Source organism: Peromyscus eremicus, chromosome 6 (genome assembly GCF_949786415.1).
Source record: "Peromyscus eremicus chromosome 6, PerEre_H2_v1, whole genome shotgun sequence".
NCBI lineage: Eukaryota > Metazoa > Chordata > Mammalia > Rodentia > Cricetidae > Peromyscus > Peromyscus eremicus.
Genome location: NC_081421.1, coordinates 30,107,417 through 30,131,858, shown reverse-complemented (window position 1 = coordinate 30,131,858; position 24,442 = coordinate 30,107,417).

The window sequence follows — 24,442 nt, the reverse complement described above, 5'->3', positions numbered from 1 at the left end:
TTCAAGGTCAGAAAGCCATGGCCTTCAGTGCAGGTGTTTTTAAGTGCAGCTCATCCTACGGTGACATAAAGAGCGCACATCGGGTGAGTGGCATGTACAGACACGAACCCTGAAACTAGGCTTGATTGGTTGGTTAGCAGCGCTTTTGACTTATACATACACAAATGGCTTCTCAGAGGCATTATAAATAGCCCTTTCTAGTAAGAAGTATGGTCATAACTACAAGCATGCTTTTATTTTTTGTGATAAACCGGATGGTAGGCATGTCTGTTTCTCACTGCTTCTAAAACAAACCATCATAGGTCTGGTGGCTGTCCTAGCCTCCTGCTGTCTACGCTGTGACAAATGTTCTGACAAGAGCAGTTCGGAGAGGAGAGGGATTATTTGGCTTATATTCCCTGTTCACAGTGCATCGTAAAGGGAAGTCAGGACAGGAACTCAAGTCAGGACAGGAACTGAAGCGGAGACCTCAGAGGAACACGCTTGCTGCCTTGTTCTCCATGGAGTTTCCCTCAGCCTGCTTTCTTTTACTACCCAGGACCACCTGTTCAGGCTGACTCCACCTCCAGGGGGCTGGGCTCTCCCACACCAAGTATAATCAAGAAAAATGCCCCATGGACTTGCCTACAGACAGTCCGATGGAGCTATTCTCTCAGTGGAGGCTCCCTCTTCCCAGATGACTCTAGCTTGTGTCAAATTCACAAAAAACTAACTAGCACAATGATCTACAAGAGCACAAATTAATTATATATCCTTCATTTGCATATCATTGAAAACAATCGATTTGCATTGTCGATTCCCACAGCAATGAAATGAATGAGAAAAAAAGAATCAGGTTGTCCAAAAGCTTGTTGCTAATCTCTGCATTCCACACAACAGAAAAAGGCACTGACAAGATTAGGATGTTGCCTGTTCTCATAAACAACACGTGTTAGAACACAGCTATACTCACACACTTCCGTACTGCCTGTGGCTGCTCTCACACGCCAGTGGCCCAGCTGAGCTGCCCTGACGGAGAGCATATGGTCTACATAGCCTAGAACAGTTGTACTCTGTTTCTGTGAGGACTGCTGCCGTGAAAGCTGTAGCATGATTGACTTGTGGGAACCTGACCTCGGGTTGTTTCCTTAAGCCCTAAGTTATGCTTATGTGTGCATTTTCATTAATGAAACATCATACAAATAATGGATTTCATTATGATATCCATATGTTTCGTTGCACTTAAATTCATGCCTCGCTTCTCTCTCTTGTGGTCCCCTTGATTCCCCCAAAGAGTCCCACTTCTGTTTACATCACACACACATACTCACACCACACACTCTCACACACTCACACACACACACACACCACACACACTCACACCACACACATACTTACATCACACACTCTCACACACTCACACACACCACACATACACACACACACACACACAAACACACACTTTCACACACAAATGGTTAAGCTCTAGTTACTGCATATTAGAGAAAACATGATATTTATCTGAGGCCAGCTTATGTTTTAAATTAGATTTATTTTATTTTTATTTGCATGTATGTGTGCCTCTTTCTGTTTGTGCATGTTCATGCATTTGTGGGTTCTCATGGGGGCCAGAAGAGGGTGTTGGAATGCCTGGAGCTGAAAGTTGTGAGCTGCCAGTGTAGGTTCTGGGAGCTGAACTGGGGTCCTCTGCAAGGAAAGCAAGCACTTTTGACTGCTGGGTCCTCTCTCAGCCCCGCACTGAACAGCATAATCTAACTTTATCCATGTGCTTGTAAATGACATAATTTCTTCTCCTCTTTTTTAATGGATGAATAAAGATCCATTGCATCTCTGTGCCACATTTCCTTTGTCCATTCCTCTGCCAATGGGCATCTAGGCTGGCCCCACGTCTTGGTTATTATGAGTAATACAACAATAAATGTGAGTGTGCAGGCATCCCTGTGGTGTGACAACTCAGACTCCTTTAGGTACATGCCCAAGAGTGGTAAAGCTGGGCCACACTGCAGCTGTGACTTTAGTGTTTGTAAATCCTCCACACTGATTTCCCTAGTTGGTGAACTGACTTACACTTAATTTGCATTCTCACCAACAGTCTACAATGGTCCCTTCTCCATGAATCCTCACCAGCATTGGCTAAAAACAACACAAATTGGTTATCTTGTTGGTTCGGAGGCTGGAAGTTTGAAGTGGGCTTCCCTGGGCTAACATGAATGCATTGCTTCTGGAGGCTGAAGGGAAGGACTGTTTGTCACCTCGAGCTCCTGTGAATTGTCTTTGTTCCCTAGCTCATTGTCTTCTCACTTTTGGGTAGTGTTTAGGATTAGACTCTCTCACAAGCTCACAGAGTAAGTGATAGAGCGAGCCCCAGACCTCAGGTCTCTGTGGATGAACCAGGAATTCTCCGTTTTTCATGAACTCATACTCACTTCTCTAGACATGAAGATGCTTCTAATTTTTATACAATTTATACAAGTGGTGTATGAAAATATGCCTGTATCTTAGATTCCTGTAGTCACTAGGACTGATTACAGCAAATTTGATATCTTAAAACACTATACATTCATTCCCTTTGGAGTATGAAGTCCAAATTTGGAGTCTAGATGTTCAGAATTGAATTTTGTAAGCCATAGTGAGAGTGCCCACAGGGCTGGATTCCCATAAAGGCCATTTGAAGAATCTCATGGGGCTTCTCTGAATTCCAAGGACAGCTGGCATCTTGGTCTATGACTACCTTATCCACTGATGCTTCTGTCTTCTCTGCACATTCTTTCTCTGCTGTCTCTCCCTCTGCTATCTGTCCATCTTAGTTAGGGTTTCTATTGCTAGGATAAAACACTATGACCAGAATCAACTTGTGGAGGAAAGGGTTTATTTCATTTTATACTTCCATGTAACAACAGTCTATCACTGAGGAGGTTCAGGGCAGGAACTCAAACCTGGAGGCAGGATCCGATGCAGAGACCGTGGTGGAGTGCTGCTTACTGGCTTCCTCAGCCTGCCTTTTTATAGCATCCAGAACCACTGGTCCATGAGTGACACTGCCCAGAGTGAGCTGGGCCTTTCTACACCAACAGCAAATCAAGAAAATGCACGCACCACAGGCTTGTCCACAGGCCAGTCTGGTTGGGGGCATTTTCTCAGTTGAGGTTCCTTATTCCAAAATGACTCTAGCTTGTATCTAGGGGACATTAATCTAGCCAGCACACTGTCTGTCATTTATGAATTGGCTCATAGGATCATAAGGAATGGCAAGTCTGAAATCCATAGGGTAGGCCAGCAGTCTAGAGACCTAGGTAGTGCTGACGCTGCTATCTTGAGGTGGGTTCTCACTGGGAAACCTTGTTTTGCTCTGAAAGTGGATTGAATCAAGCCTATCCACATTACTATGGATAATGTACCTAATGCCAATGACATATATTAACTACATTACAAAATGCTTTGATAGCAACACTCAGGTTAGCATGTCATAAAACAGTCATCGGTGATAGCCTCGCTAACTTGACACATGTGTATCATAGGACACATATCTTTGGTGGCACTATTTAGCCTGTTATATCATATTTGTGTGTGGTGGGGCTAGTGTATACATGTTCACATGGGTGCATGTAGGTGAGTGTGCATGTGTGCACATGAAGATTTGAAGAGCAGAGGTTGATATGGAGCATCTTATTTAATCACTATCTACTTTAGTATTTACAAAAACACAGCATTTTGTATTCTTTGATAATTTTACACATGTAAACAATGCATTTTGATCATATTCACCAGTCTATCCCTCCCATTATCTCTTCCCAGATCCTCTTCTTCCTCCTTCCTCCGAGTTCACATCCTTTTTAAATAGCCCACTGGATCCACTCTGTGTTGCCTGTATATGTGTGTGTGGTCATCTCCGGGAGCACGGTCAGCCTAACAGGGGCCACACCCTTAAAGAAAAATGACTTTCAACTGGCATGATGGCTTACACTTTTAATTCTAGGCAGAGGTAGGTAGATTTCTGAGTTCAAGGACAGCCTAATCTATATAGCTAGTTCCAGGACATTCAGAGCTATACAATAGGTCTTAAAAAGTCAAAAAGGCAAAACAACAGACAAACAAAAGCCAAACACTGACTTCCCTCTCCCAGAAATCATCAACTATTCATATTTCCTCATTTAGGGGTGAGGACTTGTGAACCCCTCCTCTTTCCATGCTGGAATATTCACTGGCTTGATCTTGTGTAGGTCTTGTGGAACCATAGTTTCTGTGAGTTCATGTCATGTCTAGAAAGCACTGTTTTGCTCCAGTCCCCCGTAATCTTTGGCTCTTACATCTTTCTATGGTGGTCTCTGAGCCTTGGTGATAGAGTGTGGTATAGATTTCCCATTTGTGTTCCCCTTAGAACTCTAGACTTTGCACTTTGACCATTTGCTAGTTTCTGCATTAATTACCGTTGTCTATCTCACAAAAAAGCTTCTCTGATGAGGTCTGAAAAGTGCACCAATCCGTCGTATAGATATACAAATTTGGAAGACAGTTTGATACTATCAAAACAACAGGAGTGGGTTGGCCCCTGGGACCTACGGACTCTCCAACTGTGGGCTGTTGGCCAGATTTACAGTACCAGACATGTGTTTCCTTCTGCCTTAAATCAATCAGAAAGATTATCTCCATAACACTTTTATCTCTATTGCATTCATGGGCAAATCTTGCCTGAACTTTATTTTTTGAGACAGGGGATTAAAACTGAGCCGGAACTTTCAAATTGGCTAGGCTGGCCAGCAGTGATTCCCGAGGGCTCTCCTGTCTCTGCTCCACACTACTGGGATTAAAGACACATTGACATAAGCTGCCTTTTGCATGCATGCTGGGGATCTGAGCTCAGATTGTCTTGCTTGTGTGCAAGCATTTTACCAACCGACTCATCTCTACAGCTCAGTTACAACACATTTTAAAAAGTAAGACTTAAAGGCTGGAGAGATAGTGCTGTGGTTAAGAGTGCTTGCCGCTCTTTCAAAGGACCAGACTTTGGTTCCCAGCAATCTCGTTGGCTGGTTCACAGCTGCCTATAACTCTAGCTCCAAGGGGCCCTATCCCCTCTTCTGGCCTCTGTAGATACTCACACAGAGACATGGAAATGTCAGTAAGTTAAAAACTTAAGATTCAGATGTTATAGAACAATAAAGAGAAGTTTGCTTCCCATTCTAGTCTTTTCTAAGAAGCAAATGCTGCTAACTGATGTTTGTATTTTAGGTTCCCCCTCATATTTCTACACCCCCTATATTCCTACATTCACATGGCATGGATATGTGTGTATATCCATTTTATACATGTTATAAATTTGACTTGCCTTTAAGTGTTGTGTAAAGATGTTTCTTATAGTATTTGTATGCATGGGTCTATTTCAGTGTTTTAGCATTTGCATAGTAAGTAGCAAGGTTTATATGCATCATAATCCCCTTCCTCAGTGGTAGGCCTTGACTTTCATTTTTTTCAACTCTGAGCATTGTCACAATGCATGATCCTTTGCCACATATCTGAGTATAATTGTTTCACTAATTGGCATATATATTTTTAAACATTTTTATATTTTATTTATGTGTATGTATGAACGTCTCTGTATGAGCATGTAGGTATATGCAGACATCTATAGATGCTAGAAGAGGGTGTTGAGCCTCCAGGAGCTGGTGATACAGGTGGTTTGGGCTGCTTAACGTGGTTCTGGGAACCAAACTCTGGTCTTCTGCAATAGCACTTTTAACCTCTGAGACATCTTCCCAGGTCCACTCAAGGGCATCTTTAGAAGTAGAATCTTCATATCTATGAATTCACACCTGAACAGTTGATAGTATTCAGAAATTGTGCTCCAGAGAAGCTATACCACACCATTTACACAAACAGAAAGCGACAATTCATTTTTATCACCTTTGCTCATAGCAAGAGTCATGTAGTGTTAGTATTTTGTACTGTAATGGGATGGAGGGATGGTGGGTCACTTGCATTCATGCCCACATAACCATACACAGAAAAACACACCTGTACATGGAATTAAAAATATCGTAAATCTTTTTAAAATGTTTTTTCAAGACAGGGTTTCTCATGTAATAGCTCTGGCTGTCCTAGAACTCACTCTGTAGACCACGCTGGCCACGAACTCATAAGTGCTGGGATTAAAGGCATGTGACACCACTGCTCAGCTAAAATAAATCTTAGAAAAAGAAATTTTCCCTTTAAACATTTTTTTTCTTCCCCAAGCATTTCTTTACACTGTAGCCATAAGTTTTTTCAGGCCTCTCCAGGCTCTGTGGTCCCATGTTCCTCTGGTCCTGCTCGATTCCATGGTCCCTCAGCCACATATAAAATAATCATTCAGAAGCTTAGTATTAATTTATACATGTTATAAATTTAATATTATCAATTGTATGACCTATGGTAGGCTTCTTGCTAGCTAGCTCTTATAACTTAACCCATTTCTATTAATCTATAAGCTGCCACATCGCTGTGGCATTACCAGTCTGCTGGCATCTTGCTGATCCTTTGGCAGTGGCTGGCATCTCTCTCTCCTGTCCTTTCTTCTCTCCGTGTATCTGGATTTCCCACCTGCCTCTAAGCTGCCTTGCCATAGGCCAATGCAGCTTTATTTATCAACCAACCAGAGCCACACATATTCACAGCATACAGAAAGACACCCCACAGCATCACACTTCATGTTCCCTGAGAGTTAGGCTGGGATATATACTTCTGAGGCCTTAAAATTGTGTTAGTGGTTGCCAGGGAACTCATGGTACCCCACTTCTCCCTGTGGAACTATTGGTTGTTAACATCTGCTGGGGGAGGAAGAGACATTGTCTTCAGTGATCTACCCTCTGGTTAGTTATTCATGTTCCTGTAAGTGGCCCTTACTCACTCTCCTGTAGGTAACCCTTTGACAAATTTATTTTTGTTATGTTTGCTTATGTGCGGGAAGGTGTGTGTACCAGCATGTGGGTATATGCATATGCATACAGGTACCAATGGAGGCCAGAGGCATTGGGCCCCTGGAGCTGCTGTGGTTACAGATGCTTACAAACCATCTGACATGGAATTTACTGGCATGGAATTTGTGTTCTTTGGAAAAGCATCAAATGCTCTTTACCATTAAGCCATCTTTCTAGCCCTCCTCTCTGTAACCGTAATGAAATGGATTGAGTCACACAAAAAGACGTGAAGGCAGAGGGACTGGTGAAGGGGGGATCAGCAGGAGTGGGAGAGGAAAGGGGTAGCAGGGGCGAATGGGACCCAAACCAGTGAGAATTGGAATCAGATCCTTTAAACAGTTAGGTCTCTTTATCCTGGGTGTGGTGGCTCATACCTGTGATTCCAGCACATGTAAGGCTGAGGCAGGAGGATTGCATGCGGTCTAGGCCAATCTACCCTACACAGTAAGACCTGTTTCAAAAACTAATGAACCAACCTGTAGCCATAAGTTTCTCGGGCACCCCCTGCCCACTCCTCCCTGCCCCCTCCAGACAAATCTCTCTCACCTGCAGTTCCGCAGCCACTCAGACCCAAGTAAACACGTAGAGGCTTATATTATTTACAAACTGTATGGCCTATGGCAGGCCTATGGCTAGCTAGCTAGCTCTTATGACTTCACCCATTTCTATTTATCTATAAGTTGCCACATGGCCGTGGCTTACTGGTACTTTCACATCTTGCTTCTCCTGGTGGTGCTGGTGTCTGCCTAGACTCCGCCTTTCTCTCTCCTTGGATTTCCTGCCTGCCTCTAAGCTGCCTTGCCATAGGACAAAATAGCGTATTTATTAACCAATGGGAACCACATATATTCATAGTGTACAGAAAGATGTCTCCCAGCACTTCCCCTTTTCTATCTAATCAAAAAGGAAGATTTTAACTTAAACATAGTAAAATTATATATAGTAGAATAGTTATAGAGTAAGAATTATAGTTATCATATCTAGTCTTGTATTCTGCAAAATTAAAGAAAACATTTTATCTATCCTATATTTATGAGTCTAAGGTTTCATATCTAATTTATCTTTTATCATGGTGGCTGTGGGATCTTGGGGCCAGGAGAATCCAGAGAAACCTTCTGGCAACACCAATCAATAAAGAAATAAAGTTAATAAGTAAGTATATAAAGTAAAAACAAAACAAAAGCAAATATGACCGTGTTGACTGTCATCCTGGCAGGATCTGGAACTGGGTAGGAGGAGGCAAATCCCTAGGCACACCTGTGAGGGGTCATTTAGATCAGGTTAGCCTCTGCCTGTGCCTGAGAGGCATTATCTTGTTTGGCTAAAGGAGGTGGAAGACCTACCTTGAAGAAAGGGGCCACTGCTCCCTGGCCATAGATCTTGTACTAGGTTGAGAAGCTTGAAGGGCAGCTGAGCAGGGGCAGCCTGCCTTCAGCTTCCTGACTGCAGCCCGAGCCCAAGCAGCTGCCTCAAGCTCTTGGTGCCTGAATTTCCCTGCCGTGGTACACTGTGCCCTTAAACTGTCTGCCAAAGAATTCCTTTATGTTCCTTTTGTTGGGTATTAAATCCCAGCATCAGAAAAAGTAACTAACACCCTACAAAAAAAACCAGAAAAATAATATAGCTTTAGTATAAAAATAAAACAAATAAAAAGAATCTTTGAATAGATAATCCATTCAAAAGTTTAAAATTCCAAGTTCCTAAAGGAACTTGTAGGAGTGTGTCTTTGTCCCTTATTGCCTATACTGCAAGTAACAACACCAATTTCTCATGCATTTTGCAAATAACAATGTGCAGGCAAATCTATCTACCTATCTACTACCTATCATCTACCTATCTACTTTCTATCTATCTATCTATCTATCTATCTATCTATCTATCTATCTATCTATCTTATAAATGTATATCTGTCATCATTACCATCCGTACCTATCAGTTATTTTTTATCTGTCCATCCATCCTATCTATCTATCTATCTATCTATCTATCTATCTATCTATCTATCATCTATCTATCTATCTATCTATCTATCTATCTATCTATCTATCTATCATCTATGAGTGAATGTATGCATATATGTATCATTACTACCTTCTGTATCTATCAATAATTTACTGTCTATATATCAACCTTTCTATCATCTATCTATCTATCATCTATGTATGTATGTATTGTTATTGTCTTCTACATCTATCAGTCATCTATCTATCATCATTATTTATGTATGTATGTATGTATGTATCCACCAATCCTCTTCATCATAATTATGTATGTATGTATGTATGTATGTATGTATGTATGTATGTAAGTATGTGGTGATATTTTGTTTGTGCTCTAACAAATAAAGCTTGCCTGAAGATCAGAGGGTGCAGCTAGCCATTAGTTAATCATAGAGGTCTGGTGGTCTGTATAGACAGGAGACAGGAAGTGATATGGCTGGACATAGAGAGGAATATAATGGGGGTGGAGACAGGTGTTTGGCCCCCTTCTTGGGCTAAGGAGTCATGGAGGTAGAGGTGACTTTGGCTGCTCCTTTACTTCTCTGGTCTTTCAGCATTTACCCCAATATCTGACTGGGTTTTTATTATTAAGACCAATTAGAATTTGCACTACATATGTATGTATGCATGTATCTGTCACCTATCTAATCTACACATTGCTAGGGAAGGCTGTGAGGAAGGGTGAATTGGAACTCACAGACTGCATGCAGAGTTTCTTCTTCAGATAAACTTCATTTTTGCTCTGAAGGTCACACAATTGGTAGAATTCTGGTAAGTGACTCCGATTACATAGGCGTGTCTCTTAGAGTCAACCAATTATAGATGATGGTGACACCTGCATTAGCATTTGATAATATATAAGTTGCTAAGATAAGTTGATACAAAACTGGCTGTCACAGCCTATCAACTTGGAACTTGCTCAATGTTCTTAAGTCATCCTTAATCTTTCCAAAGACAGCACCAATGTCATACTTCTAACTGACACAATGGAACTACCCTGCATGTAATGGGGCATATACACTCTTCTCTGAAGAGGATGCAAATTCCTTGGTGACATTCACCATTGTCCTTGATAGCTTATAACTTAAGTACAGCAATATATAGTTAACTATTGTACACACTATGCTAGATGACAAAGAGATAAGACAAGGAAGAAAACAAATATATTTGCTTGAAATTGTATACAGACTTACAACAAATCAAGGAAGAACTCATAACTATCAGACTCCTCATTTCTGCAGATTGTAATAGCTGGTTTTTCTCTTTTATTCTTTGTGTGTGTGTGTGTGTGTGTGTGTGTGTGTGTTACACTTGAGTGTTTGACAAGCTCAGGTGAACACAAACAGAGCCATAGTTGGATGCCAGGTGACTTCCTCTATTACTATCATATTGCTTTGGGACAAGGGTCTCTTGCTAAACTGGAAGCTCACTGTTTCAACTAGGCTGGCTGGCCAGTGAGCTCTTGAGTTTATCTGTCTCTGCCCCCTGATGCTAGGGTTACAGGCATGTCCAGCCATGCTCAGCTTTTTATGTGATAACTGGGGATTTGAGCTTTGATCCTCATGCTTGTTCTGCAAGAACTTTCTTTCTAGTTCCTCCATCTTTTTTGAGGCAGAGTTTTGTATATCCCAGGCCGGCCTTAAACATGCCATGTAGTTGAGGCTAGCCTTCCTAGTACTGGGAATACAGATGTGTAATACCATGCTCAGCTGTGGCTGATATTTTTATCTACCTTCTTCCACATTCATTTCATTTGCTTTTGTCCTCAGCATGTAACTTGGCCTATCATGGTTCTGCCTGATGGAATACCCCAATTATTTATTCATAAAGGATTTGAGGCATTAGAATTCCTGTTTGAATTGAGTTGTCTTTTTTTAAATTTATTTTAATCAAAGGGCATAAATAACAGTAGAAGACTGCTGTGAGCCACAGAAATGTAAAGCAGGAATTCATCTGACTATGGTAAAGCTAATATCTGGCAGAGCAGGGCTCTTCCAGAGGATAAAGGCAAGCCTCAAGGAGTCTTGGTAATATTGGTTTTTGAATGTATCAGCTGTTTTCTGCAGTGAATTTCTTGTGTGCTTTACCACTTTCCCACTTGATTCTTTCCCCAAGATCTTCTAACAGTGTGGTTGAATCATTTATTGAGCACAATCTCCCCTGCACAATTTGTAATATCTGGCTAACTTCCCCCAACTGTGATGACAGCAGTCACAGTCAAGACCCCTAATTTCAGGCCTGTCTGTAATTATCATCATTAGCAACATCTGGCCAGGACCATCTCTGGACAAAAGTATCTTATCTGAGACACTTCCAGACTTTCTAAAAACAGACTGCAGGTAGATGAGCATCCAGACTATCTGTTAGTTCCTGAGGGAAGATAAAATTTAAACTGACAACCACCCAGGCCAGGCAGATGTGCTAATTAAGCTTAACTCTCCTTCTTCCAAGTGTTATCTCTAGTTCTAGATCTCTCTTTAACAATTAACTCAGAACTAGAGGGTTTTTACATACCAGGTACATCAAGCTGTGATGCAGGTTGCCTAGTTACCTAACTACACTTCTCCCCACCCCTACCCTCCCAGAAGACAGCACAGCTTGGACAGATTTTGGTGCCAAAGGAAGAAAAGGCAGTTTTATTTTCACTTGTGACTTAGCAACTCATAGGCTCTTAACATTTAACTAACCACTTCTAAGAATATAGTTTGAGCACATAAATTCCCTTTTTAGATCCAGTAACCGAATTTAGCCCTCAGTTGATTCAGTCCCCATTAGTCACTTCCCTTTTGAGTTGCTAATAATAGCTGACAATTACTGCTCTTTGTGTGGATCTTACTTATCACCCCTCCTTTTGATTCTGAAAGAATTCAAGCTGTGTGACCTTGCTTTGGCCAGGGCATTGCTGATTGCATGCCATATAACTGTAAACCTCAGAGACTGGGGAGGGTGTGGAGTGGGGTGGGGGGGACTAGATTGGGGAACTAGGATGGAGAAGAATTTAGTTAGAAAGAACTAGATGGGAAAGAACGAAATGGGAAAGAACTAAGAATGGAGAATTAAGATGGAAATATCAGGCAAGTAAGGAGCTAAGTATGAGAGCAGAAAAGAAGCTGTGTAGAGAGAGAACTGACTCAGAAGAATAAAGTGAATGGACTAAAGCGTTTCATGTCTGTAAATTAATTTGATGTCATCTGAGATTAGATCCTCAGCTGGTTGTAGATTCTTCCACAGACCCTGGGAAAAGGCTATTAAGGAGCTGGACTCCAATAGTCTTTGTTAGAAGACAACCCAAGGCACCTCTTGTATTTTAAGCATATGGTTTCTTAGACTTATTGTATAGTGGTAATTTAATTTATTCTCGAAAATGGAGTTCCAATTTGCCAGTCAATAAGATAACTCCCTCTTTGTCCATTGACTGAGTGACTGGGTGGCAGTCATGACTTCCAGGTCAGTAAAGTAACTGCAGCATCTTCTGATGAAATCATCTTCCCACTCGAAACTAATGAGAGGAGGAGAGGCCATGAGCAAGAGAAACAAAAGCTTTGCTGGGAGTGACTCCAGGTGGGATGGAGGTGCTGCTCTCGTTTCCACCACTTCATTCTGGAGCCTGATGATTCCATCAGAGAATCATCACTGCATCCCAGGGAATGGTCCAGCCTCACAAGATGCTTACTGTCACTTAGCTAGTGCAGCCACTGAATTCTGCAGGTGTTTCACTGTTGCATCAAGCCAGACTGTGCAGAACTTGGTTGGAATGGCATCAGCTCATTGCTATTGCCCTGGGTCAGAAGCAATGTGGTATGAAATTTTACCGGGGAAGGCACCGTGTAAGGCCTTGGTGGTTCCAGCAAAAGCACCATATGGACTTGAGCCAAATCCCTATGCCTGATGTGTCTTAAGCTCAGAATGCTACCTGTTTGTGTCAGCAGGGGTTCCGTGTAATGACCTGCCACCAGGCAGTTGGCTGTCAATCCGGGGCCTCACTGTTAATCTCTGTCACTGGGTGGTTGCACCCTCATCTGTGGCTGTGGACAGATCAGTCTCAGGGACTGAGAAAACTATTTTGAGCCCACATGTAGCTACTGTGGACACTTATCCCACAAGCCATTGGTACTAGCAAAGGCTGCTGGAAAAAGAGAGTGGCTGCCTTCTTGCACACATCTTCTGCACTCGCTCCTTCCACTTAGTAGATCCTTGACACACTTTCTCTGTGTCAATGTGACACAGTCTAGAGTCTCCCGAGAAAGGAATCTTAACTGGGGCTTTGCCCAGATCAAATTGTCTTGTGGGGAATGATTTTGATTGTTAATTGATATGAGAAGGCCCAGCCCATTGTGGGTGGTACTATTCCCTAGGCATATACACCTGGGATGTGTAAGAATGCTAGCTAAGCATGAGTCTATGAGCAAGCCAACGTGCAGCATTTGTTTCTACTTCAAGTTTCTACTTGAGTTCTTGCCCTGAATTCTATCTGTAATGGAGTGTGACCTAGAAGCTTAAGCCAAATAAATCTTTTCTTCCTTTAAGTTGTTTTTTCTCAAAGTATTTTTTTTTAAATTCCAGAAACAGAAAGGAAACCAGAACAGCATGATGAGTTTGAAGAACAAGCATTTTTCAGATTTTTTTCTTTTATGTTATCATCACAGGACACACACAGACACATGATTGAGTGGGTGTGAACAAGTAGCTTCTGGAGATTTGCACTGTGTGGTCCTTTCTCCTGAGCTGAGTGACCTCAGAACTACACATACTCTACCTGAGCACAGAGCCTGCGTTGCTGAGGATCAGAGGGGTCAGAGAGCTTCAGAGTCTGGTGTAATTTGGGTCACTACTGTGTAGCACTTGTCTGATGGGTAAACAGCCTGGTACTAATAACTTCTAAACCAGAGACTGTTCTCATTGTTGGCTGCCTGTCCCCTCCCAGTTGATCTTCAGCTCACAGATGTTTATCCCTATCTCCATCTTCGGGGAATGAAACCGTTGACTTAGCTGGGAATGCAACAATGTCTACTACAGTGCCTGACATGGTAGATGGTCACTTAATATTCACTTAACTCAGCAAATATTAACTACATCCCTACTACCACTTCCTATAGACACTCCTCCATCACAGTAATCCTACTACCACCCTCTATAGACACTCCTCCATCACAGTAATTCTACTACCACTTCCTATAGACACTCCTCCATCACAAAAATCTACTACCACTTCCTATAGACACCCCTCCATCACAATAATCCTACTACCACTTCCTATAGACACCCCTCCATCACAGTAATCCTACTACCACTTCCTATAGACACTCTTCCATCACAGTAATCCCACTACCACTTCCTGTAGACACTCCTCCATCACAACAATCCCACTACCACTTCCTATAGACACTCCTCCATCACAACAATCCCACTATCACTTCCTATAGACACTCCTTCATCACAACAATCCTACTACCACTTCCTATAGACATTCCTCCATCACAGTGGAATGAAACCTCCAAAATCATGAGCAAAATAGATCCTGCCTCCCTTAAATTGTTTCTGTCTGGAGCTTGGCCACAGCAGTGAGAAACTAGGGCATAGTTACCTGAGCATGCATGTTTTCGCTGATTTAGAAAGATACCTGGGTTGGCAGAAGATAATCAGTCATAGGTGTTTGAATTCCACCCAGGCTCAGATGCTCAGAGGGAAGGATAGAACTTTAGGAAAGAGGTTGCAACTGAGTCTATACATTTGGCAACATTAATTGATTTATTGCCTCTTAAATCCCTGGACATGGATGGAGAAGTGTATGTGTGTATGAGGGGCACTGTTGATAGAACATAAAACATTTCCACATGTCCTCTCATTTATTTTATTTATAGTCATGTGAGCTATGGAATAAAGGCAATTGTGGCATCAAGGTTTCATAAGGGAGAAAACGATGAACATGGGGGAATACACTTAGCTGGGGAGGGAGTAAGCTGAGGTGTGAGAGTCCCTGTATCTAGTGTTCTTTCTACATTCCACACTGGCCCTCTGTGGCATGCTGGCATGGCTGGAGCTGAGATGCAGTCCTCACTAGGACAAAATTTGGAAGAGAAGATATCATATCTCTCCACATGTTTGTGGGATGCTAAGATGCTCTGTAGGTGAAGATGGCCACCAGCCTGACAATCTGAGTTCAGTCCTGGGGGAAGGAGAGAAGCAAGACCAACAAGTTGTCTTCTGACCTCCACAGATGTGTTGTGGCACATATTCCCCACCCTCACGTGTGTATAGGACATGCACACAGGTACACACATGCAAGCAAACATGCATACACATGCACATGCATGCACTTGCAAATGTTTAAAAAAATAAAAGGAAAATCCAGGGGTAGAGAGATGGCTCAGCCATTAAAAGTGCTTGCTGTTTTCAAGAGGAACCACATTTGTTTCCCGCAAGTTGGGTGACTTACCACTGGCTGTAACTCTAGCTCTGGAGGATTTGACTTATTCTTCAGGCTTTCATGGCCACCTACACACACAGACACTCGCACACACACAAATAAAATAAAATAAATCTTTTTTTAAAAAGAAAAAGGCTTTATATCAAATCATGACACATGCAATTTGTTTCTGCAATTTATGCTTGTCTTATAGCTGGTCATCCAGTAAACACAATGATGGACAGGCATCGATGGCATAAGTCTCTCTCTGCAAGGAGGCCTTGCAGTGCAGGTGAGCTCAGAGGCTTGCTCAGTGCCCAGCTGTTTTTCTACATCTGTCTTTTTGACATCACCTGTCACCAGGGGTCCCTTACCTTTCATTGTTTTTGAAACATCTGACCTAAGTGTGTGGCGTTTCAGTCTCTCATGACTCTCATTTGTTCAATGACATCCAGAGTGTGTGAAGTCAGGCTTCCTGATGCTTTCCTCTTCTACTCTGATGAACTACAGAGAACATTCTCTGGAGAGCACAGAGCATCATGTCTGGAGAGGGCTGATGGCCACCTTGCAATACAGACACAAGTTACAATTTTTTTTTTAGTTAAAATTAAATAAAAACATCCATTTCCTTTTCTCCCTGTTCCCCCAGCCCCCAACATTGAGCTGACAGTGACATTTGGAAAATCCTGCATGAGAGCTTTCACACATGACAAATTGTGACATCTGTATTGTGTGATTTTTGTGGCATGCTTTATTTATTTAGGTGAAAGGCCCTTTGTTATGACATGTGTGTGAGTCAGGTCCTTGTGGAATTCTGAGGGTCACCAAAATCAGAACTGGGCCAGGCAGTCCTCTCTCTTTAAAGCTATTTGCAATTGATACCCCCTGTTAAAGGGAAAATCAGTTTTCTCCATTGGAGCATCACTGGGTACATCAACCACACTCCAGGGCAGGTCACGTGCCCAGGATTAGCTAGCTAACATAAATGAACTCAATGTATTTTTGTGAACTTTTTTGTTTTTTTTTTTGACATTTTTTGTCTTATTGGATTTTGTTGTTGTTTCTTTTTGTTGAGAGAGAGAGAGAGAGAGAGAGAGAGAGAGAGAGAGAGAGAGAGAGAGAGAGAGAGAACATACAGATAGTGGGTATAGTAAGAATCTTGGAGGAATTAGGGGAGAGGAAACATGGTCAAAATAATTGTCTAAAAACATTTTTAATAAAAAAGATTTATTTATTTTATTTTTGTGTATGTGTCTCTGTGTGGACATGTGCATGCAGGTGTCCAAAGCGGCCAGAAGAGGGTACCAGACCTCCTGCAGCTGGAGTTACAGGTTGTTGTAAGCAGCTCAATGTATGGGCTGGGAACTGAACTCTGGTCCTCTTGAACAGCAACAAGCACTCTTAACTACTGAGTCATCTCTCTGGCTCCTTCCCCACCTCTTTAAGCTCATAGCAGATGGTGCTGTAGGAAGAACAGGCTATGGTGCCTGCCCTGTGCTGTGCTTTCCCGATACTCTTGAAACTAGTTTCCCCGTCAGTGATACTGGTGTCTGCGGATCAGTGGTCTGGTTTCAGGAGAAAACATTGACATCTACTTTTTCTTTGATTGTCAGAGTGTGCTTATTCTGTGCTTTGTCATAGAAATCAATGACGACTATTGGATGTGAATGAGTAGTTCCAGAATCTTCTCTCTCCCCGTCCAGTGTCAAGAACAGAGTGACATCAGACAGGAAGCAGGTGCTCCCTGTCAGGCAGAACTCAAATTATCCCACTGTACATGTGTGAGCATGGGTGTGTGCGTGTTCTGAAACATACCATAGCCCCTTCCCCATTACATCAGACTTTTGTGTATTTAAATGTTTTTTTTTTTTTTTTTGTTGTTGTTCTGAGTGTAGGAAGTGTTACATCACAGAGAACATCCTTTTTTTCTGTAACCATCTTTTCTTTCTTGGGAGGAAGAAATGTTTCCAGCGTGGTGACTCTTCCCAGTTGGTTGGGAACAGGACACAGAAAGTGAGGGGTAAGCAGTGTTTCCACTTTCTGAATTGGCAGCTAATGTTTATGTCCACAATATGAAGTTGGTATAACTGCTGTGTGATCCCTGGGTGGAGTATGAGCATACTTAGATAAGGTGCATGGCAATCAGATGCCATTATTTTGGCTCTAGGGGAAAATAGAGGAACTAGGGTTCTTGGACACTCTTGACTGTAGCCTTTGTTCAATGGTTGGTTCAAGTGTGTCCCACACATGCCCTCTGCTCCTCCTCTGCAACATGCTGTACACCAGTTTTTTAAAGATGGTTTTTGGGGGAGCCCTTAAACACAGATGCTCAATTGCTTTGTTGCTTAGACTTTTATTTTAAAGGGGGTTTCTGGGGTTTCACACATTGCAGATGTGCAGATGGGTTCCAGTAGAGGGATGGAATCCTTTCCCACGAGAGGAACTGATAGGGTTGTGATGGCAGTTTGTCTTCACTTTCAGCTTGATGGGATCCAGAATCACCATGGAACATGCTACATGTGAAGGAGTTCCTAGATTGAGGTGGAATGGAGAGACATACCTTGTTCTGGTATCATTGCATGGTTGTAGTTCCTGATTGGGCTAGCACCAGTGACATCCATCCTGACTGGTTAGCACCAGTGACATCCATCCTGACTGGCTAGCACCAGCGACATCCACCCTGACTGGGCTTGTACCACTGACATCCACCCTGACTGGCTTGTACCATTGACATCCATCCTGAATGGCTAGCACCAGTGACATCCACCCTGACTGGCTAGCACCAGTGACATCCGCCCTGCCTGGGCTTGTGCCAGTGCCCATTCTGTCTGCTTCTTGCTGTGGATGCAATGTGGCCAGCTCCCTACAGTCTCGCCTCCATGACTTCCCTGCTGTGGTGAATTGTACCTTCCAACTAGGAGCCCAAATAAGCCCTTCCTTCCTTAAGTTGTTTCCTGTCAAGTATTTGATGACAGTAATGAGAAAAATAATGAACACAGGACTCCTTCTCGGAGGTTTCTTCCCCAAAGAAACTGGGGGTCCAGACAGGCTCCTGACACCCTATTCCCATTCTTCTGTAGACAGCATCCTGAGCTATGCGATATTCTCCTTGGCAGTGCTAAGGCTGCAGCCCATCTGAGGAAATCCCACAGGAGGAATGAAACTTGTCGTTGAACTCTTATTACATAGGCAACACCTTTCTCTCTTTGTCTCTACCTGTCTTTCTTTCTTTTTATTTTTTTAGGCTTCATTGTATTTTAATAATTCAGTTTTCCTTTTTCCATTTTTCCTTTCATTGAAAATAGAGTCTTTTATCATACAAATATACACTAATTATAATTTCCCCTCTCTCTACTCCTCCCAGTTATTCCCTACCTCTCTTCCCCTCTGGATCCACTCCCTTTATGTCTCTCATTAGAAAAGAACAGGCTTCTAAGAGACAACAACCAAAAATGACAAAATAAAATATAGTATGATGAAGCAAAAACCATCACATTGAGGCTAGACAAGGCAACTCAACAGGAGGAAAAGAGCCCCAAGAGCAGGCGCAAGAGTTAGAGATCTACTCATTCTTACAGTCAGGAGTCCCATAAAAGTTCTAACCTAATAGATATAGTATATACACAGAGGAGCTGGTGCAGACCCAGGCAGGCCCAGTGCTTGCTGTTTCAGTCTCTGTGGGCTCATGTATGCCTTACTTTGTTGAATCAGAATACTTTGTTCTCCTGGTGTCCTCCATCCCCTCCGGCTCTTACAATCTTTCTGCCCCCTCTTCCTTGGGAAGGGATTTGATGGAGACATCCCATTTAGACTCTCTCTCTGCATGTCTGGCTGTGTGTCTGCGCATCTGTTCCTATCTGCTTGCAGAGGAAGGTCTCTTTGTTGGTGAGTGGATAAGGCATTGATTCGCGAGGATAGCAGAATATCATTAGGAATTACATGCCTTTTTTTTTTTTTTTTTAAGACCAGTAGTGTTTGGTTTTACCCTAGATTTCTGGGCTATCTTGTCTTTGGTTTTTGGTTACTCAAGCAGTGTCAGGTGTGTGTTCCTCTTCTTGGAGTGGGTCTTAGGTCAAATCAGACATTGGTTGGCTGCTTCCACAGTTCTATGTCAATGTTGCCTTAGCATATTTTGAAGGTGTGACAGATTGTAGGTCAAATGTTTTGTGGCTGCGTTGGTGTCCACATTTATCTTTCATCAGCCTGCACAGTATGTTTCCACACCAAAGAGACTAGAAAGAGACTAAAGCTTCATTTAGTGACCAGCTCAACTTCTCCATGTTCAATGAGTTGTGTGGGTGTTGTTCTTAGAAATGGGGCTCACTGTTGGTTTGTGGAGAGCAACCTTTTGTCTTAGCAACAGCCTGGGTTGTTTGGGAACTTCTATGGGATCCCCTTGGCCAACAACTCAATTGAATGCAACCCAGTCCTGACATTGGAAGCCTTGCCTGGCATAAGAGATGGATAGTTGAGACCTCTTTTCCCTCATTACTAGGAGTTCTGATTAGGATAACCTTCATGAATTCCAGGAAGTTTCCACTGCACTAGGTTTCCACATCACCCCCACGTGTCCCCCAGCTTCATTTGTCTCTCCCTACACTCCCTCCCTCTACTCCATCCCCCTACACACACCTGATCCCTCCCGTTCCTGTCCCCTTCTGCCCTCAGTCTGCCTGTAAAGTCGATTCTAATTCCCCTTCCCAGGAAGAGTCATGCATTCCCACTAGATCCCTCCTCTTTACCTAATCTCTCTGGGTCTATGGATTGTATCTTGGTTATCATTTACTTAACAGCTAATATCCACTTATAAGTGAATACATATTGTATTTGTCTTTCTGGGTCTGGATCACTTTACTCAGGATGATTTTTTTCTAGTTCCATTCATTTGTCTGCAAATTTCACGGTGTCATTTTTTTTTAACAGCTGAGTAGTACTCTATTGTGTAAATGTACCACACTTTATCACTTCTTCTGTTGAGGGGAATCTAGGTTATTTCCATTTTCTAGCTATTATGAATAAAGCTGCAATGAACATGACTGAGCAATGCCTCTGTGGTAGGATAGAGCATCATTTGGGTATATGCTCAGGGGTACTATTTCTGGATCCTGAGGTAGATCGATTCCCAACTTTCTGAGGAACTGTCATATTGGTTTACATAGTGGCTATACAAGTTTGCACTTCCACTAACAGTAGAGGAGTTCCCCCTTGCTCTACATCCTCACAAGCATAAGCTGTTACTTTTGTTTTTGATCTTATCCGTTCTGACAGGTATAACATGGAATATCAAAATAGTTTTGATTTGCATTTTCCTGATAGCTAAGGATGTTAAACATTTGTGTTTCTTAGCCATTTGAGATTCCACTATTGAGAATTCTGTTTAGATCTATACACCATTTTTTAAAGTTGGATTATTTGGGTTTTTTTTTTTGTGATGTCAAGCTTCTTGATATCTTTATGTATTTTGGAAATCAGCCCTCTGTCAGATGTGGGGTTGGTGAAGAACTTTTCCCATTCTGTAGGCTGCTGCTTTGTCCTACTGCTGGTGTCCTTTGCCTTCAGAAGCCTTTCAGTTTCATGGGGTCCCATTTATTAATTAGTAATCTTAGTGCCTGCACTATCAGTGTTCTGTTCAGGAAGTTTCTCCTGTGCCAATGTGTTCAAGGATATTCCCCACTTTCTCTTCTGTTAGGTTTAATGTATCTGGTTTTATGTTGGAGTCTCTGATCCACTTGGACTTGAGTTTTGTGCACGGTGATAGACACAGATCTATTTGCATTCTTCTACATGCAGACATTGAGTTTGACCAGCACCATTTGTTGAAGATTCTTTTTTCCTGTGGGTATTTCTGGCTTCTTCATAAAACATCATGTGTCCATATATGTATGAATTTATGTCTAGGTCTTTGATTCAATTTCATTGATCAGTGCTTCTGCTTTTATGATAGTAACATGTGTTTTTTATTACTATAGCTCTGTAGCACAAGTTGAAATAGGGAATGGTGAGACCCCCAGCAGTTCTTTTATTGTTCAGGATTGTTTTAGCTATCCTGGGTATTTTGTTTTCCCACATGAAGTTGAGAATTATCCTTTGAAGGTCTGTGAAGAACTGTGCTGGAATTTTGATGGGGGTTGCATTAAACACGTAGATTGGTTTTGATAGGATGGGCATTTTTATTGTGTGACCCCACTCTTCCATGAGCATGGGTGAGCTTCCATCTTCTGATATTTTCTCCAATTTCTGTCTTAAAAGACTTGAAGTTTTCATCATATAAGTCTTTCACTTGCTTGGTTAGAGTTACCCAAAGATATTTGATATTATTTGAGGCTATTGTGAAAGGTGTTTCCCTGATTTCTTTCTTAGTCTGTTTCTCATTTGTATATAGGAGTGCTGCTTTTTTTTTTTTTTTTTTAGTTAATCTTGTAGCCAGCTACTTTGTTAAAAGTGTTTATCAGCTGTAGTTCCCTGGTGGAATTTTTAGGGTCACTTACATATATTCTCATATCATCTTCAAAAAACAATACTTTGACTTCTTCCTTTCTAATTTGTATTCCCTTTAACTTTCTCAGTTGTCTTATGGCTCTAGCTAAAACTTCAAGTACTCTATTTAATTGATATGAAGAGAGTCAACCTTATCTTGTTCCTGATTTTAGTGGAATTCTTTGAGTTTCTCTCCATTTAATTTGAGGTTGGCTATAGGCTCACTGGAAATTGCCTTTATTATGTTTAGGTATGTCTCTTGTATCCTTAGTCTCTATAGGACTTTTATCACGAAGGGGTATTGAATTCTGTCAAAGGCCTTACTGCTTCTAATGAGATGATCATGTTATTTTTGTCTTTCAGTTTGTTTATATGGTAGATGACATTTGTGGATTTTTCGTATATTGAACTGTCCTTGCTCTCTGGCATGAATCCTACTTGATCATGGTGGATGATTTTTTTATGTGTTCTTGAATTTGATTTGCAAGTATTTTATTGAGTATTTTTGAATCAATGTTCAAGAGGAAAATTGGTTTGTAATTCTTTTTCTTTGTTGAATCTTTGTGTGGTTTGGATATCAGGGTAACTATGGCCTTATAAAATGAATTGGACAATGTTCTTTCCATTTCTATTTTGTGGGATAATTTGAGAAGTATTGATATTAGCTCTTCTTTGAAGAATTATGTGCTAAAATCATCTGGGCTTTTTCTTTTTCTTTTTCTTTCTTTTTTTTTTTTTTGAGTTGGGAGACCTTTAATGACTACTTTTATTTCTTTAGAGGTTATAGGTCTATTTATTCTGTTTGTCTGATCTTGATTTAATTTTGGTAAGTGGTAACTATTGAGGAAGTTTTCCATTTCTTTTCGATTTTCCAATTTTATGGAGTATTGGTTCTTTGGATTTCCTTGGTGTCTGTTGTTATGTCCCCCTTTTCATTTCTGATTTTGTTAATTTGGATATTCTCTCTCCACCTTTTAGTTAGTTTGTCTTTCTTCTTGATTTTCTCAAAGAACCAACTCTTTGATTCGTTGATTCCTTGTATTGTTCTCTTTGTTTCTATTTTATTGATTTCAGCCCTTAGTTTGATTATTTTCTGCCATCTACTCCTCGTGGGTGCATTTGCTTCTTTTTGTTCTAGAGTTTTCAGGTGTGCTGTTGAGGTGATACTATGAGAGAGCTCCAATTTCTTTATTGAGGCATTCAGTGCTATGAACTTTCTTCTTAGCACTGTTTTCATTGTGTCCCATAAGTTTGGGTATGTTGTACATTCATTTTCATTGAATTCTATAATTTCTTTATAGACTGTTGCTCAATTCCCATGAGACTGTAGGCTTTCTATTGTTGTTTATATCCAACTTTAACCCATGGTGGTCTGATAGGATACAGGAGGTTATTTCAATTTTCTTGTATCTGTTGAGACTTTCTTTGTGTCCAGGTATGTGGTGCACATATGGAGAAGGTTTCATGAGGTGCAGAGAAGAGGTATATTCTTTTGTGTTTGGGTGAAATATCCTGTAAATATTTGTTAGGTCCATTTGATTTATAGGGTCTGTTACCTCCACTATTTCTCTGTTTAGCTTTTTTCTGGATGACATGTCCATTGGTGAGAGTGGGGTATTTAATTCTCCCACTATCAATGTGTGAGGGTCAGTACGTAATTTAAGCTATAGTAGTGTTTCTTTTACAAACTTGGGTGTCCTTGTGTTTGAGTCATAGATGTTAAGAACTGAAATGTCATCTTGGTGATTTTTCCTTTGGTCAGTATGTAATGTCCTTCCCTAACTATTTTGGTTAGTTTTGGTTTGAAGTCTATTTTGTTAAATTATTAAAATGGATACACCAGCTTGCTTCTTGGGTCCATTTGCTTGGAATATCTTTTTCCAACCCTTTACTCTGAGGGTTGGAAATGTCTGTCCTTGATGTTGAGGTGTGTTTTTTGGATATAGCAGAAGGATGAATCCTGTTTTTGCATCCATGCTGTTACTCTGTATCTTTGGGAATTCAGATGATTGAATTGAGAACTATCAATGACCAATGTTTGCTGATTTCTATTACTTTGTTATTGTTGTTGTTGGTGGTGGTGTGTGTGTATGCTTCCTTTCTTTTGGTTCTGCTGCTGTGAGATTATTTATTTCCTCTGTTTTCATGGGTGTAGTTAACCTCCTTGGGTTGGAATTTTTCTTCTATCACCTTCTCTAGGGCTAGATTTGTAGATAGATGTAGTTTCAATTTGATTTTTATCATGGAATATCTTACTTTCCCCATCTATGGTGATTGTTTTGCTGGGTATAGCAGTCTGGGTTGGCATTTGTGGTCTCTTAGAGTTTGTCCAGGCTCTTCTGGCTTTTAGAGTCTCCATTGAGAATTCAGGTGAAATAATTCTAATTGGTCTGTCTTTATATGTTACTTGGCCTTTTCCCCTTGTAGCTTTTAATATTCTTTCTTTGTTCTGTATGTTTAGTGTTTTGATTATTATGTGGCAAGGGGACTTTCTTTTCTGGTCCAATCTATTTGCTTTGTTTTGTAAGCTTCTTATATCTTTATAGTTCTTTAGGTTAGGAACATTTTCTTCTATGATTTTATTGAAAATATTTTCTTGGCCTTTG